The sequence below is a fragment of the Odocoileus virginianus genome, chromosome 15 (genome assembly GCF_023699985.2).
Source record: "Odocoileus virginianus isolate 20LAN1187 ecotype Illinois chromosome 15, Ovbor_1.2, whole genome shotgun sequence".
Taxonomy (NCBI): Eukaryota; Metazoa; Chordata; class Mammalia; order Artiodactyla; family Cervidae; genus Odocoileus; species Odocoileus virginianus.
The window spans coordinates 6,112,996-6,129,716 of record NC_069688.1 but is presented as its reverse complement, the minus strand read 5'-3'; the positions used below and the strand labels follow the sequence as shown (position 1 = coordinate 6,129,716).

The following is a 16,721-nucleotide window of genomic DNA, read 5'->3' as shown; positions in this document are numbered from 1 at the left end:
AAGCTGCCCAGCATGACAAAAGCAGTAAGTGGCAGAGAAGAGACTGACAGGACACACCCATCCTGTCTGGTTCCAAACCCTTCTCAGCCCCCGGGAGAGAGGATTTCAGTGAGAGTCCCTTGTTACTCACATCACCTTGCAGCCACCACAGAGTGAAAACCATATCTCCACCCTCGGAGTCTGAACTTGGCCACGTGGCTTGCTTCTGAGCAATAAGCCAATGAAAACACTCGACACAAAGAAAGCCTTAAGAATGCTTAGGCAGAGGACTTCCTCTCGCTTGCTGCTGGGAACCACTCTGCAGTCACAAGAGCACACCTGAGCTAGCCCCTGTAGGATGAAACCAGCCAACATGGGGAGAAGCTCCAGCCCTCCCAGCTGAGCCCCCAGCCTTGCAGGTGAGACTATCACGGTAGCTGAGCACCAGCCAAGTCGCCCAGTCCAAAAGAAACACCCAGTCTACTTACCCACAGCATCAGGAAAAATAATAAATGTTTATTGTTGAAGGTGCTAAGGTTTGGGACTGTTTGTTACGCAGAGAAAGCTAGCTGACAGAACCACCAAGTTATCGTCACACTGCTGGCAGTGAGACCACAGGATTTTTATGTCAGAAAGAAAAGTCAGCCTGTGCTGTCTGGAGTCAGCCTGATTGTCAAGAGACGATGAGGGCCAGGGATAAGGCTGGGCTGTGGGCAAGACGAGGAGAAGGAGATTCAAGAACTATTTTACGCATAAAATCAACAGGATTCAGTGACCAACTGACTCAGATTTGTCTACAGGCATCTGGTTTTGATGATAAACAGACTCTGTTTGGAGGTCCTGATGTAGGCAGGATGTTTATACAGAAGAAACACAAAGTGGCCAGAGCAGCTAGGGGAAGTTCCGGGAATGAAACTTTTTTTTCAGCCGCAGTGTTCTGGAAGAATGAAGGCAGAGGCTAACTGATCCCAGCCTCCAAATGGTGTCTGCCGCCTCCTCCAATGCCAGAGGGGTCCTTGTACACTGCAGCTCACACCTTCCTCCTTCCCATTGCTGACTCACACCATCCCCACCCAAGTCTCCACCCTTCCGGGTCAGCGTCAGCACACTTCCCAGGGACATCTCTGCTGACATGACACACTCCCAGCATTCCCTGCGCCCCTGCAGAGCCTCGGTCACAGCCCCGTAACTCCACGAGGCGCGCGTGACGCGACTGTCCTACACGCCCCTCTACAAGCCACCGCCCAGCTTCCCCCCCGGAGAAGGGCAATTACCATCTCCTGAGTCAGAGAATGAGCAAAGCAACTCATGGACTGCACTTCCAAGATGTTTGCTTTGACACCCTCCTGTCCTTACCCCCAAAATGGGTTAGGGAACCTCACAGGGACTCCATGGTTTCCTCTGCTGATCTCCCCTGGTTTAGTCTTTCGTTTAACGAGAATTTACCAAGCACAAGCCACCACCTCCATTCTATCGCCCATTGTTCTCATGAGACCGAACCCCTTAGGGGTGGTGGAAAGGACAGTATTTTACTGACTTTTCCTATCACTAGATTTCCCCAGCCCCACTGGACACTGTATGGGTAAAAGAGGCACTTGTGGGGGGGGGGGCACTCAGTAATGAATGAGTGAGTGAGTGTGCATCACTATCCACAGCAGCCAAGACATGGAAGCAACCTAAGCGTCCATCACAAATGAAGGGACAAAGAAGATGTGAGATATATATATATATATATATACAGAATACTACTCAGCCCTAAAGATGTGAGATATATATATACATATATATATATATATTTCTCATACTAAGTGAAAGTAAGTCAGACAGAGATAAATATCACATGATATTAGTTATATGTGGAATCTTAAAAAAATGAACTTATTCACAAAACAGAAATAGACTCACAAACATAGAAAACAAACTTATGTTTACAAAAGGGGAAAGGGGGGGACAGATAAATTAGGAGTTTGAGATTAAAATATACACACTTTTATATATAAAATAGATAACCAACAAGGAGCTACTGTATAGCACAGGGAATGATACACAATATCTTGGCAATTGCACTGGATTTCCAACCCCAACTAGCAAGCTTGCAACCATGGGGCCTTTAAAAACGGGATCTGTGCCCCCAAGTGTCAACCACCTCCCAGAGCCTGGGTTCCTCAGCTGCTCTAACAGGACCCAAGGCACTGACCACACAGATGAGGAGAGGACCCCGCTGCCTTACCTGCTGCCCCGGAGAAGCAGCCTCATCAGCTGCTCTGACTCTCCCCGATTTCTGTTTTTAACCGATCCTTGGTGGCTCAGATGGTAAAGCATCCGCCTGCAATGCAGGACACCTGGGTCCGATCCCTGGGTCGGGAAGATCCCCTGGAGAAGGAAATGACAACCCACTCCAGTACTCTTGTCTAGAAAATCCCATGGATGGAATTCCTTGGATGGAGGAGCCTGGTGAGTCCATGGGGTCACAAAGAGTCGGACACTACTGAGTGACTTCACTTTCTTTAAAATCTCTTGCTTTGAATGATTTTATTTATGCATACTTTTGGCTTTGCTGAGTCTTCGCTGGCGGCAGGTTTTTCTCTAGTCATGGTGGACGGGGGCTGCTCGCGAGTTGCAGTGCACAAGCTTCCCACAGCAGTGTTTTCTCCTGTTGCAGAGCAGAGGCTCCGGGGCTCGCAGGCTTTAATTGCTGTGGTGCACGGGCTTCCTAGCTCTGTGGCATGTGGGATCTTCCCGGATCAGGGACTGAACCTGTGTCTCCTGCATTGGCAGGTGGATTCTTTACCACTGAGCCGCCAGGGAAGCCCTAAAAATCTCTTCTAAAATGCCACATCACAACGTTCTTCCCTATGCCCTCCTGCCCTGCATCTTCTTATATTCTCCCTACATTCCCAAGGCTTCCACAATTGTTTCCAACTCAATTCTTAAAAATGGTGAAATGTGTTCATACACAGGGACTACATAAGAAGACAGATCAGATGTAATCCTCATTTTCTGAAAGGGCCCAGAAGAGCTCATGTGACTCTCCAAGGTACAAATGAAGAAACTGAGGCCCAGAGAGGTGGGCCCATGGATCACACGGCTGAGAACAGGGCCGTGGGAACATGGGTCAAAGGCTTCTGACTCCAGGCTCAGGGCCTGCCCCCTTATTTCTCTCCATCCAACTGGCAGTCACTAGCTACCAACCAGGTCCTTAATGGTAAACTGCTGGGCTTAAACCAGGAGACCTGAGGCAAGAAAAAGGCCCACAAATTCCAGCTGGTGCGCAGATGGACAAATTCCAGTCAAACGAATCAGCGAGTTCTCAGTTCTCCTAATCTGGATTCATAAATCATTCCTTCTTTGCCCCTGTTAGTGCATCTACCACCTGAAATTCCTTTCTTCTGTGCAATAGCACGCAATACATCTTATAAGAGATCATGTTCTCCAATTCTGTTTCTTCTTAGGATCGGGCAGGGAACAGGATATGAAAGTCTCCATCACACTTGGAGTATGGCAGTTTGCTTAATAAAGCTTAGCCTCTCTCCTCCAAGTAAAAAAAAAAAAAGATCATCTGAATAATTATTAACACTGGGCCTAGGTGAAAAAAAATACTGCTGTGCTTTTAAATTACGGGAATCTTTTCTCAGAGGCCCGTGGTCATATCATGTTCCAAAACAGTGTGGCTGGCTGCTAGGTATGCCAAGCAGAGGAGGCCAGCCACACAAAGTCTAGCAGTGTGAGTTTAGAAAAACAGCCTTTCTCTGAGTCATGGTTTACTTACTAGTAACATGGAAACTGTATCTCCTTCCATGCTTTACAGGGCTGGGTTGCAAAGCAAGAGAATAAGAAACAACATGAAGTTGCTTTAATAAAAATTGTAAGGTAAAACTAGCAGTCGTGATAGTAGCAGGTACCATTTTTAAATGTTTATGAAGGTTCTGCCAAACTAAGCCCTTTGTACTCAAAAGTTCAGTGGCTCCTCATAATGGTCCTGTGATGTGCACACTGTTATTATCTGCAGTCGATGTGCAGATGAGTAAGTGGAGGCTTGCAGAGATGAAGTAACTTGCTCACGGTCAAAGTAAAGAGTGGAGCCTGAATGATAAACTAATTCCTAGGTGGACTCCATTTAAGACCAGGACTAACACAGTTCCCTTCAGTCAGCGTTTACTGAGCTTCTGTGCTGTGAAAGCACCCTGCTCTGCCCTGATGGGGACGGCAGTACACTTGCGGGCTCTCCCAGCGTGGGGAAGAGGACTCGGGCAGACAGTAAGAGCCACCTCACTCTGTAACCAGTGAGAGAGGGCACGGGTTAAGTGGGTGGTTTCTTACTCTGAATTCCTGACCAGCATTCAATGATCATGGAGGACGAGATAAAGAACTGAGGCTGGCTAGATCAGCTTACAAAGGGAACAGATGACGCAGAAGAGCAAGGGTAAATGGTGAGATGCCCTAGAAAAGCCTGGTGTAAGTGCTAGAATGTCCAGAGCAGGACTGAAAGTGGGGTATGAAGGCAGAAATTCTGAGTGTGCAAGCCAGAGATGACAGAGCTAATACCGAAAGTGAAAGGAAGCTGAGTTCAGCAGCTTGGCCCTCTCCAGGGTTTCACTGCACCTCCCTGCCCGTGGCGTGTGGGCTGAAGACGCCAGTCAGAACTCGGGCAAGAAGCATGTATGTTCACCAGGCTGGGAAAGCTAGCATGCACCCTCCCTCTCGGAAGGGGTTCCACATGCTGGAGTCCTGAGAAGGAGTGGATTTCTGAATCCGGTGCCTGAATGCTGAGTTCTGGCTGCTCTGCCAAGGGAGATAATATTATAACAATAGCTACCATGGAATGCATCTGGACAACAAGGCCAGCACCACAGTCACATTCCACGTGTGTGATTTCATTCAACCTGCGCAGCCAGCCTCTTGAGGGTGATAGTCCTATCCCCACTTCACGGATGTGGAAACTGAGGCTCTAAAAGAGTTAGGTTTCTGCCCACAGCCACACAGTTAGAAATCAGCAGAGATGTGATTCAAAGCCAGGGCTGCCTTGAGCCCCAGGCTTCCTCTTCACCCTTCAGCCTGGCTGGGCTCCAGAAGGATGTCCTCTTACACCTCAAATCCCACAGGTCTGGGATGGGAGAAACAGCACGGTCCCCTGGTCTGTCTGGTTGCCATGCTCCCTGTGGTCATCCGCGGCCCCCCAGTCACCTCCACAGCCAGACTGGAAATCTCCAAGTGGCTTCTGCTTTCTAATTTCTCAGCGTCTGAGTACAATCAGCTCTTGAACCCCAAAGAGATAGAGTCACCACTTCTTCTCACACAGAGCAACGTGAACACTCCCTCGTGGACCACCCAGGAGATGCTCAGGCCTCTGCAAACCTCAGCCCGCTGGTTCACCTAAAATATGGGTCTGCCTAAATCTCTTTCTGCTCACAGGAAAAGACACCTTGATCATGGCTGGAAGAGGGCAGAGTGGTTGGGACCCATCAAGCAGGTACCTTGATGTTTTCCTCTCTTTCTCCTTCTACTGATCACATGGCTGGGGAGATGCCCTTGGCTCCAAATGTGGGTCCCACTCTGGGGTCCCCCATACCCTGGCTCTCCCATCTTCCAGCTTGAAGACCGTCTGTTCTCTGGGCCTTTCCCCCACGCTCTCCTGCCTGATTTATCTCAACTCTCAACCAGAAAGACGGGTGGTGGTGTCCCCAGAGTACTGGTGGGGAGACTGAGTCAGGCATGGTAGACACTTGCCCCACACTCCACAGCTAACCAACAGTGGACCTGTTCTCTCTCCCAACCCCAGCCTTCACTGACCTCTCTGCCCCCCATGGCTTCCAGGGTGGGAGTTGCCCTTATGGACTTTCTTGTTGGGTACCCTGATTTTGCCTGCAGAGAAGGAGATGGGAGGCTGGGTAGCCTCCCCGGGGCCTGCTGGGCACTGTTTTGGGTCTGTCAGAACTGGGAGAAATAGTGATATAGGCATGTGTTCGTTTTCTAGGCAACCACGGCCAAATGAAGGAGGCTGAACTATGTACTCTGGGGAAAGACAGTGGATGAGGGGAAAGAAACAAGAAAGAAAAAGAACGGAGGGAAAGTGAGAGGGAGGCAGGGAAGAAAACCAATGATGACCGTGAAAACCTTGGGCTGGAGGACACGCTGGCATCACGCAGCGTCTGTCCTGTCCATGGTGAATGTGACCGAGTGTCACCATTAAGTATCCTATTTATAGTCCTTTGAAGTATCGTTTGGTGAAGAAGGGGCTTCATTCTATTTGGCCTGTTATCTGATTCCCAGGTTTCCCTGATAGCTCAGCTGGTACAGAATCCGCCTGCAATGCAGGAGACCCTGGTTCGATTCCTGGGTCAGGCAGATCTGCTGCAGAAGGGATAGGCTACCCACTCCAGTATTCTTGGGCTTCCCTGGTAGCTCAGCTGGTAAAGAATCTGCCTGCAATGCAGGAGACCTAGGTTTGATCCCAGGATTGGGAAGATCCCCTGGAGAAAGGAAAGGCTACCCACTCCAGTATTCTAGCCTAGAGAATTTCGTGGACTGTGTAGTCTGTGGGGTTGCAAAGAGTCAGACATGACTAAGCGGCTTTCATTCACTATCTGATGCTCAGAACAACCGAAGGGAAGTGGAAGGAAGCTGCTGTCACATGGGGGTGGACGGGACATGTGGGGGTGTGCTGGCAGGGGAACAATCCCCGCCTAGAGGGCCTGAGGTCAAGCGGCCCACTTCTAAGAGCCCCGGTGTTCTCAACTGTCAAAATACTGATAACAAGAAGGACCTAAAAGCCCTGTTTAGAAGGTTAAGTGAGTGCCGAATGTCCAGAGGTGGTATTTCCTAGGAAAGGGACTTAGGAAAGAGAGAAGGGCAGAGAGATGCCAGAATTCACAAAAACCAACATGGACTTGCTCAGAGGGAGGTCTCAGGGAGACTGGGGGTCAAGAGGGTGGTCTAGGAGACTAGGAGAAAACACGATGGGGATCACTAAAGGAGGAGGCCTGTCTAGTGGGGTTACCTAGGAGCCCTTTGCACCCAGGGCTGTGCCTGCTGCCGTGCTCTGGACATTGGAAGCTCGTCTTTAGGACACCTCAAGGTGCCCCAGTCAGCCGTGACAGCCTTGAACTCAGGGCTGGTTTCTCACTCTGGATCCACCTGCTAATGAGTTGAGGAATCATATGGGTCAGGCCTCCACCTGAGCTGTCTCAATGGTGAAATACAGGGCAGAGAGTGTCTAAGATGTCATGTCCGAAGTCTCAGGAGGACTCTCTCTACTACTAGTATCCAGGGCCACAACATAGCTTATTAAGCCCAGAGAACTTTCCCAGCCTTAAACTGAGACAACTCCAGAGATCCCCCCTACCCCCACCCTACCACCTCCTTCAGGAAGTCCTCTATGGATGGAGGCTCTGTGTGAGGAGGAGCTTTCCAATCTGAAGAGGTGTTCAGAAATCAGAGGGCCATCACTGGCAACATTCAAGCAGAGGAGTGTTAACCACTTGGTAGAGTCGAAGTGAGGAAACAATTCAGGGGAAGCTGAACAAGGCATTGCTTAACTCGAAAGCTGATGATGATCACAGCGTGCACTCTGCAAGCACTTATAAAGTAGGCACTCAGCAGGGTCCTGTTCTAAACACCTTCCAAGTATTAACTCATCGAGTACCTACCAGGTGGTTGGTGCTATTATTGTCCACAGTTTTAGAGATGAGGTGATGGAGGCACAGAGAGGTTATGAAACACGCTGAAGGTCACACAGCAAGCAAGTGGCAGAGCCAGTACTTCCACTGAATGAATCAATGAATGACTCAGTCAATGAATAATTGAAGTCTGGGAGTAGAGGAAGGTTGAACAAGGGCACTGCTAAGGTTCTTTGCAAATGCTCAGATTTGACAACTCCTTCTGATTCCATGCTCTTTAAAGGTACAATCTTTGTAACATTATCACTTAATCGACTCACGCACAACACACCTTATGTTCAGAGAAAAAGAGAAGCCCCTTCACTCCATCCCAGAGGCAGGCTCCCAAGGACACAGGAGCATTTTGATATTCTAAACTGCCTCCAGGACCATCACATCTTTTCTCCTTGTTTGGATGTTTGGCATTGTGGACATGTTAGGGGAAACACACTGACTGAAACCCCTCACCCTGGCCAGGCATCACAGTAACCATTTGCGTGAGTTATTTTACAACTGGAGGTCGTGGTAAGGAACATGAACTGATAAGCCACCACCAACAGGAAGAGTTCGGGAAAGGTCAAAAGGAGACCCCATGTGTCCTTCCACCTCCCAGAATCCTTCTTGCCAGCATCCACATTGGCTGAGAAATGCGTGCACCACCAGGAAAGACTGTGAGTCAGAGTGATTGGCCAAAGACAACCTGAAAACTAACCCCATGACTATAAAACCCCAGACTGTGAGCCACATGTCAGAGCAGTTCTCCTGGGTCCTCTTACCCTCCTGCCCTCCGCCTGGGCACCCCTTTCCAATAAAGTCTCTTGCTTTGTCAGTACCTGTGTCTCCTCGGCCAATTCATTTCCAAGCATAGGCAAGAGCCCACTCTCGGGCCCTGGAAGGGCTCCCCCGACTTTCTGCAGCGAAGACATCAGTTTAATTTCTATAATCCTGTAGTTCATGATGGATTTTTGCGTAGCTCAGTTTGTTCCCTGTCATAGATTACAGACAGAAAATAGAAGCTGCCCTTATGCTGGAACCGATTTTTCAAACCATTCTGAGAGGTGTGTTTTTCCTTTGAAACTACCCTTAGGCAGTGGTGCACAGCCTATCATCTAATCTCTCCTTTTCATTTTAATTTCCTTTTTTTTCGCCAAGAATATGCTTCAGAAACAACCAGGAATACCCCCCACTAAGACATTCTTGTTGGTGGCAGCTAGTGGTTCAAACCAACAGTTTTGATTCATCAAACTCTCCACCAGGTGGTAGGATTAACGGTGTTTTCAAGGAAGAAGAACAGCAAACACTTTCTCCATTGTGAAGGTGTTATTAGTGTGAAGTAAGTTAGAAAGAGGAAAACAAACACTGTGTGTGAATGCATCTACATGGAATCTAGGGAAATGGTCCTGATGAGCCTATCTGCAGGGCAGGAATGGAGACGCAGGCATGGAGAAGGGACTTGTCGACACAGCAGGGGGACGAGGACAGTGGGGCAAGTGGAGAAAGTAGCATCAACATACATACACTGTCATGTGTAAAGTGGACAGCTGGAGAGAAGGTGCATATAACACAGGGAGCCCAGCCTGGCACCCTGTGATGACCTAGAGCGGTGGGATGCAGGGAGGGGAGGGAGGCTCAAGAAGGAGCGGATATATGTGTGATTATGGTTTATTTGTGTTGTTGTATGGCAGAAACCAATACAACATTGCAAAAATTAAAAAAATTAATATATAAAAAGGGGAAGCTTTTAGTGTCGCAACAGCAACTTCTACTGTTCCTTTTTCTTGCAGCAGGCTGCCCGAGAGACAACTGTCTAGGAACCTGGTTAGGTCTACATGCCTGCTGACAAACTTCATACCAAGCCTTCCTGCCCAGTCCTTCTTCAACCCCTGGGCACTGTGTGGGCTCTCTGAATTCAATTTATGTAGAAGAGCCAAAGGATGAGAGCTTGCAGTCAGCAGTGCTGGGATCCATGCGCAAGATCAGAGACTCCAACCAGACCGCGTGTGTGCTAAGTCACTTCGGTCGTGTCCAACTCTTTGCTATCCTATGGACTGCAGCCCATCAGGCTCCGAAGTCCATGGGACTCTCCAGGGGCTCTTCCTGACCCAGGGATCAAACCCGCATCTCTTCTGCGGCCTGAGTTGGCAGGCAGTTCTTTACCACTAGCACCACCTGGGAAGTCCACTCATGTCATGTCATGTTCAGTCGCCAAGTCGTGTCTGACTCTTTGCGACCCCATGGACTGCAGCACGCCAGGCTTCCCTGTCCTTCACTCTCTCCCGGAGTCTGCTCAAATTCATGCCCATTGAGTTGGTGATGCCATCCAACCATCTCATCCTCTGTTGTCCCCATCTCCTCCTGCCTTCAATCTTTCCCAGCATCGGGGTCTTTTCCAAAGAGTTGGTTCTTCACATCAGAAGGCCAAAGTATCAGGAGGCCATTTAGGAGCCCACCCTCTAAAATGTGCAGGCAAGCTTCCCTGTTCCCAGACTGTCTGCAGGCATCTTCTCTCCTATAGGCTTTCTTCTAAACTCTGTTCATGTTACTGTTCTATGATTTTGACTCTAGGCGCTCGCTAGCTGACTCTATCTCCTGGGAGAAAATTATTCATGGGCAAAATAATTGAACCGTAGGGAAATTATCTAGCAACACGCCTGAGTTAGTGGTTGAGAGCTCCGTTCTGGAGGTTCCACTGTCATCTGCCTACCTGAGTCTCACCAGCAGACCCCACTTTGACCCCTCCCTTAAGACTTCCCTTGAGCGCTCTCTGGCTTCCTGATAATACTAAAGCTGGCTCTCATCCCAGTCTGTTTCCACTCCAGTGCATTCATACACTCTTTGCATGAACTGTGAATGGCAGTTGTGGTTGTTACGTGGTGCTGTGTTACGTAGGGCTGTGTCATATTGCGTTATTATGAAGATGAAGTTTTGGTTCCCTAAGTTGACTGTAAGATCTAATAAAGATGCTCAGATTCAACTTATGGGATTTTCTGTCATTGTTCTCAGACTTAGCCGAGCAGATAGAGGGAGCAGGCGTTGAGGTGGAGACAGCAAAGGCCAGGATGCAGGGAGGTGGCCCCACCAAGGTTGGAGGTCATTTCCATGAACTTGGTCACCTGACTGACCTTTAGCTTCCTCATCTGTACAGTTCAGGGTGGAAAGGGTGAAGGTGGGGGTTCCAGAGGGTGAGCAGAGGAAAATGTGGGATGGGGATTCGAGGTGGCTGGATGTGTGGGCTTATTCCTTTGCCCAGGAGTCACTGACTTCCCATGAGGGTAGCTCCAGGCACACGGAAGGTCTGAGTGAGAGCAAGACCGTGTGACCTTGCGTAAGTCACTACATCCATAAAATGGGGAGGACCCGAGTCACAGTGGAGCACACACAGGAGACGAACTGAGGTCCACACAAGGTCAGAGCTGCAGATGTTGGCGTGCAGAGGTGGGCATTTCAGGGAGTGTTTGCTTTCAGAACACTGGCAGTTCTCTGAGCTGGACCAGGGGTGGGGAGGGAGAATGCAGCTCTTCATGATTTGGCCAATTTAGGGGATTTATTTTGGGCTCCAGTCTGGTCTTCCAAGGAAAAAGGTTTTTTGAAGGGTTTTTTTTTTTTCCATTTTCTTTTCTTTCTACTGAGCCTTTTATTTCTGAAAAGGTAAATGCCCAATTAGAAGGATTTTCATCTTTCATGCAGAGTTGTTTTAGGCTTTTTGAACATGAAATGATCTTTTGGAGTCATTCCACCCTCTCAGAGAAGTAGCCAGGTTTGCTTTGGTTGTGTTTCTTGGTTGGGTTTTTCTCAAGAGCCCTCTGCTAAGTAAATATGCATGAAGGGAATTTTTAGCCACTCTGGTCTGTTGGTTCCATGTGGATTCAAATAGATGTATATTTAATGCAGCACAATCTATTACAATGATATCAATATTGGTTTGATTTTTTTTAAGGTATCTAGTGAAATTCAGAGAATGTATTTTCTTTGTACACCCAAACAGGGACTTTCCAAAAGTCATTTTCAACTTCTTCTTTTTTTTTTTTATTCTTCCATATAATTTGGAATTAACGTTTTCTTCTCAACTCTGAAAGACTATAAATAATTTTCAGTTTGTACTTTATAATCTCATATGGGTTCCAGAAACAGGCCTAGTTAGATAGCTTATATGTATCTTAAGAGAAGAAAAAATATATGTGTATACATACACATAGAAGCATATGACATGGTCCAAACATCCTCAGGTATTTTTGGAAGGGAAAAACATCTTTAATATAAGCATATTCAAACAGTATTCCTTGAATATTGAATAGGTTGAAAGGACATGATGACACACAACCCACTTCTATAACCACTTCTAGACCTTTTCAGGAATAGAAGCTAGCTTTTGTTGAGAGACTCTCATTTATCTTTCACATCAACTATCCAGAGTACCTGGAGAAGGAAATGGCAACCCACTCCAGTATTCTTGCCTGGAAAATCCCATGGACGGAGGAGCCTGGCGGGCTACAGTCCATGGGGCCACAAAGAGTCAGACAAGACTTAGCAACCGAACAACAATAACTATACATTCAAGAAAATACCTTTGCTCTCCAGCAGTCTGACTTATGCCTAGAAGAACTCCCAAGGTACTCATGGGTTGTATCCTCAATGAATCTTTCTGTGGGTCCCCCAAGGCAGAAGAATCCTTTCTTCTCTGTCAAAACCCTGCCCCAGCTCATGCACACTTCCACTCTAGTGCAAACCCCACCGGAGGGTAACCTTTCACATCTGCATGTAGGGGACAAGGATCAACCACGCGTCCAGCACCTTGCATGGTGTCGGGGACACAATAAGTTCCTAATAAATGATGGTTGAACCGAAATCAAAATAATCCAACAACAAAACTTAAAGAAATAAGAAAACCCCATTTCTGATATCAAGCAGGACCTTGTGGGGCTCTTGGGCATAAAAGATTGACTTCGCCATGAGGGTGTGCTTCTCAGGGCTCCAGGATGGAGAGCAGGAGGTACACAGTTGGCATGGGGTGGGCGAGGCTTGTCTGTGACGCCAGGGAGGCCTGGAAGGTTCTGAGGATGGAGCTGGAGGCAAAAGCAAAGGGTGGGGGAGGGGGGCTGCCTTCACAAGAAAAAGGCTCAAAGGGCCCCAAGGTGATGTCAGCAGAGCTCCGAGCCTCTCATTCCCACAGTGAAACTGAGACCCTGAGCCTGAAATTGTCTGGGTGCCAAGTGGTCAAGCCATTGCTCACAGGCCCTGAGGCCAGAACACAAGCTCTGGCTGGGGTCTGAGGCCGGGCTCCTGGAACCAAATTAGGGCGGGGCGGGGGCACCCAGATCCTCTGCTCGGCCAGGGCGGGGGTGAGGTGGGGGTCACTGCAGCAGGATCCAGAGGGTTCCACAACTGGACAAAGTGCATGGAAGCCTTATGCTAGAATAATTTAGTGACCAGGCCAGCTCTTTCACCGGCCCGTGATGGGTGTGTGCAGACATGCACGGAGGACTCACCAGGAAGCCGTGCAAGGTTTTAAGTGGATTTTATTTTTTGCTTTCTTGGCTGTTTTTCGTGGTGTGGGAGGGGACTTCAGGGGAGGGTTAAGGTTTAGATCCTATAAGGCAAAGCCTGTTCAGATACAAATCCTCTGAGTCAGCAACAGACTCAGGCAAGGTTAACTGACCAGAAGATTAAGAGGCCCCTATGGGGCCTCTATGGGGCTCCCACAGGGCTGCAGACAGCTGACCTCCAGCTGATACTCCTGGGGTTGGCGGTGGAGAGAGGAGACAGACACCCACCCGCACAGAACCCTCCCCGCCAGGCCCGCAGATGGACCCAGCCCACCAACACTGGTGCATAGAGAGCTCCAGACAGCCAGTGCTAGGACTTCAGGACCTCAGGTCTGGTGAGCCTGGCCTGTGCCTCCAAGTGGAAACAGTCATGAGGTGAGCAGGAGGCCGCTGCTGATAAGAGCCTGGAGGAGCAGAATGTGCACCCCCTAGAGAAATTCCTCTGCCCAACACTTTCTTTCTTTTTTTTTTCTTACTCTAAGCCCTGTGTTCCAGGCGGGTGCTGGTCCCACCTCCAACGGAGGAGAGAAGTCAAGGCAAGACTCTGCTGGGGCCCAGGCCCTGGCCTTGCCGGGGAGGCAGACCTGGAGAGCAAATGCAGGCCTTGCAAAACACAGGACAGCATATTCCCACCCACGTGGGATTCTTCAAAGCAGGGGATGGCTCCCCCACTACTTATTCTGTTATTTATTCACAAAATAAATTTTTCATAGGATGAAATTCCTTTCATGCCCAGACTTGAGGTCAAGGCATATGAATATATATACAAAAATAGTGTGTAAACATATGTATGTATATATACTTATACACACACATTCACACAATTACATATAATATTTAGTGTAACATATCTGGAAGGTAATAGCCACGACCCCATTTTACCCCCACTTGGCACAAGATCGGGACAAGTTAACGTGGGGAATTCGGGTTGGTCTCTTCAGCTACCTGCAGGATTGCAGAAAAAGGCCAGGCCATGTTTGGGGTCAGTAACGGAAGGTGCTAGAAGGTGCAGGGAGCGACCCCTGGCACCCAGTCTCCAGCGCCCCTTCCCATCCCCATAGCCAAGCGGCAGTTTCCATAGTGGTCGGCAGGGGGCAGTGCACTTTGCCTTTTCTGAACCTGAGGAACGCAGTCGCACAGCTCCCCAGGGACCAAAAAAAAAAAAAAAAACCCACACCAAAACACCCTGATGGCCGTTCCCAAATCTTCTAGGAATAGCCCATCTTTGAGTCTAGCGCGCAGTAGGTGCGCAAAGTACATCTAGAAGTCAAAAGCGCTGGACAGGGCAGCTGGAAGCGAATTCAATAATAGTAAACGTGGGGAGAAAGAGGGAAGAGACACCGTGCCCTCCGCCAGCGCCTTCCCGGGAAGGGACATTTTCAGACCTTTCGCACCTACTATGTGCCAGACGCGACAGCTGGACTACCTACCCTGTCCCCAGCGGACATTATTTTCGGAGCTGGCGAGTACCGTTCGCCCAACACACACAGCCGCAGAGCGGGAGTGGATGCTCGCTGTCTCCCTGAGGAAACATCTCCGCGCAAATCCACGTGGCGTGGGACCCGGGAAGGGGATGGGCCGGGAGAGGCGAGAGGTTCCCGGAGGTGGGCACGTGAAAGCCAGGCAGATGACCGATGCGGGGCCGCAGCCAGGAGGTCACTGCCCTCAGGGTCAAGGCTGTCTCCCTCTGCGGGACACGCAGAGCCGGCGAGACGCAGTGACCCGCCCAGCCCCCAGCCACGCGCACACTTGCGAGCGGACTCTAGTCCGCTGGCCCAGCGCCCCCACCGAGCCCCACGCTCTCTAGGCTCTGTCCGAGACCCTAGCGTGCGAGGGAGGTGGGGCTCGGGTCTCCGGGGGACGAGCAGAGCCCAAAAGATCCCAACACCCTTCCCGGGAGACCAAGCCACGGGATACAGCGTAGGCGCCCTGGGGCATAACTGTGCCCAGCTAGGGAGCTGCCTCCGTTCCCATCTCAAGTTCAGCCGCGCTGCCTCCCGCAAGGTCAAGCTCAAACACACTCTCGCTTAGTGAAAGAAGGAGCTCAAAGTTGCGCCACAGTCCCGATTCCGAACCAGGCTGTGCCCCCATCTGGGCGCTCTGCCCCAGTGGCACTGCTGCCCACTCCCGCGCCCGCCCAAGGAGCCGCCCCTGCCCCGCGCAGGTCACACACCCCAGACGCAGACAAGTTGCTAACTTTTGTCGGGTCATTTCGCGGCAGCTGCGGCGCCTAACGGGATCCCGGGCGGACTCAGAGTTTCGAGTTGCCACGGGCACCACCCCAGTCAAGCTCCCCTTCGCCCACCCCAGTCCCTCCCTGCCCAACACGCCACGTCCAGCTGGCCTGCCCCGAGTGCCAACCTCTCCACCGTATCCGGAGCAACGCGGGCCTGCGGTGTCCCCAGGGGCGATGGCCACCTCCCGGATCCGCGCCTGCTCGCAGCGGATTTGGACGCTTGACTCGGATCACTGGGCGGCCTCCGCGCGCCCCCGCACCGCGGATTCCGCTCTAAAGGGTCGCGCGGCCCCGCCTCTTCGTGGAGTCTTGGCCCACAGGCGGTCCCGCGGGCCACTCCGCTTTCGGCGGCCCTGATCGCCGAGATGCCAGCTCCGCGCGCCGAGTGCAGTGTCACTGGGGCCAGCCCGGGGACCGCTGCCCCAGACCCGGCGTGGGCTCCCTAGAGCTCCCAGCAGCTCTTTTGGAAACGGCTGTACACCCTGGAGCCCGACCCTCCGCTCCGACCTCCTTGCTCTCCCAAAGACCCCGGCGACGCCGCTGCTAAGGAGCGGGGCTCCCTGCGTGTGCCCCCCTCCCTCCCAGCGCCGGGGTCTTCAGTCCACTTCCACGCCCCTGTCACACACTCCCAGATCCTTCTCCACCGCCTCTGTCCTCGGGTCCGGACCATCACCCCGCTCCACTCGCAGAACACACACGAAACTGCCCGAGCCCCAATTCGGGTGGATGTAGCCCCCCGCGCACCCCCAGCGCCGCGCGCTCACTCACCGCGGCCGGAGACACGCGGAAGTTTCCGTGGCTCTGGGGTTGGGGGGTACGGGACGAGGCGATCCGGAGGAGAATGAAAACGGGGGTGTCCTGAACACTCGCCCAATTCCCGGCTCACATTGCCCCTGCCTCCTCTCTCTCCGCCTCCTCTTCCTCTCCGTCCTCCTCTTCCTCCTCGCCCTGGTCTTTGTCTTTGCAAAGTGTCGAAACTGTCTGGCATAGTGGAGCTCCGCCGGCGGAGGCTGGAGCCGGGGGGAGCGGGGAGGCGGGGTGAGCAGGGGGGCGGTCTCGGGAACACCTTCCCCGGGGTGGAATGGGAGGGGGAGGCGGGAGGGCGGGCCGGGGAGGGGCCGGGGCCGGGAGCCGGGAGCCGGGGCGCGCCTGAGCCGAGCGGGTGCCTCTCCCGCGCGCGGCCCTCCCCTTCCTCCGCCCAGCGCCCGCCCCTCGCGGCCCCCCGCTCCCCCGGCGGCCGACCCCCCTCCCACCCGGCCTCGGCTCAGTTTTCCCCGGGCTCCGGGCTGCCGGCGAGCCGAACAGAGA

The 16,721-nt window shown here is 51.4% G+C and overlaps 1 protein-coding gene across 8 annotated transcripts in view; it reads right to left on the bottom strand.

The window, feature by feature from the left end:
- ST3GAL1 (ST3 beta-galactoside alpha-2,3-sialyltransferase 1) overlaps positions 1 to 16,471 on the bottom strand; it is an 86,078-nt gene extending 69,607 nt beyond the window's left edge. For 7 of the 8 annotated variants that reach the window (XM_070476966.1, XM_070476967.1, XM_070476964.1 and 4 more), the window contains exon 1: positions 16,182 to 16,471. The gene's annotated coding sequence lies outside the window, so the exon portion shown is untranslated. Of the gene's footprint in view, positions 1 to 15,538; positions 15,623 to 16,181 lie in introns of those variants that run through there. The other variant, XM_070476965.1, reaches the window with a different exon arrangement.
- Between the last annotated feature and the right edge of the window lie 250 nt (positions 16,472 to 16,721).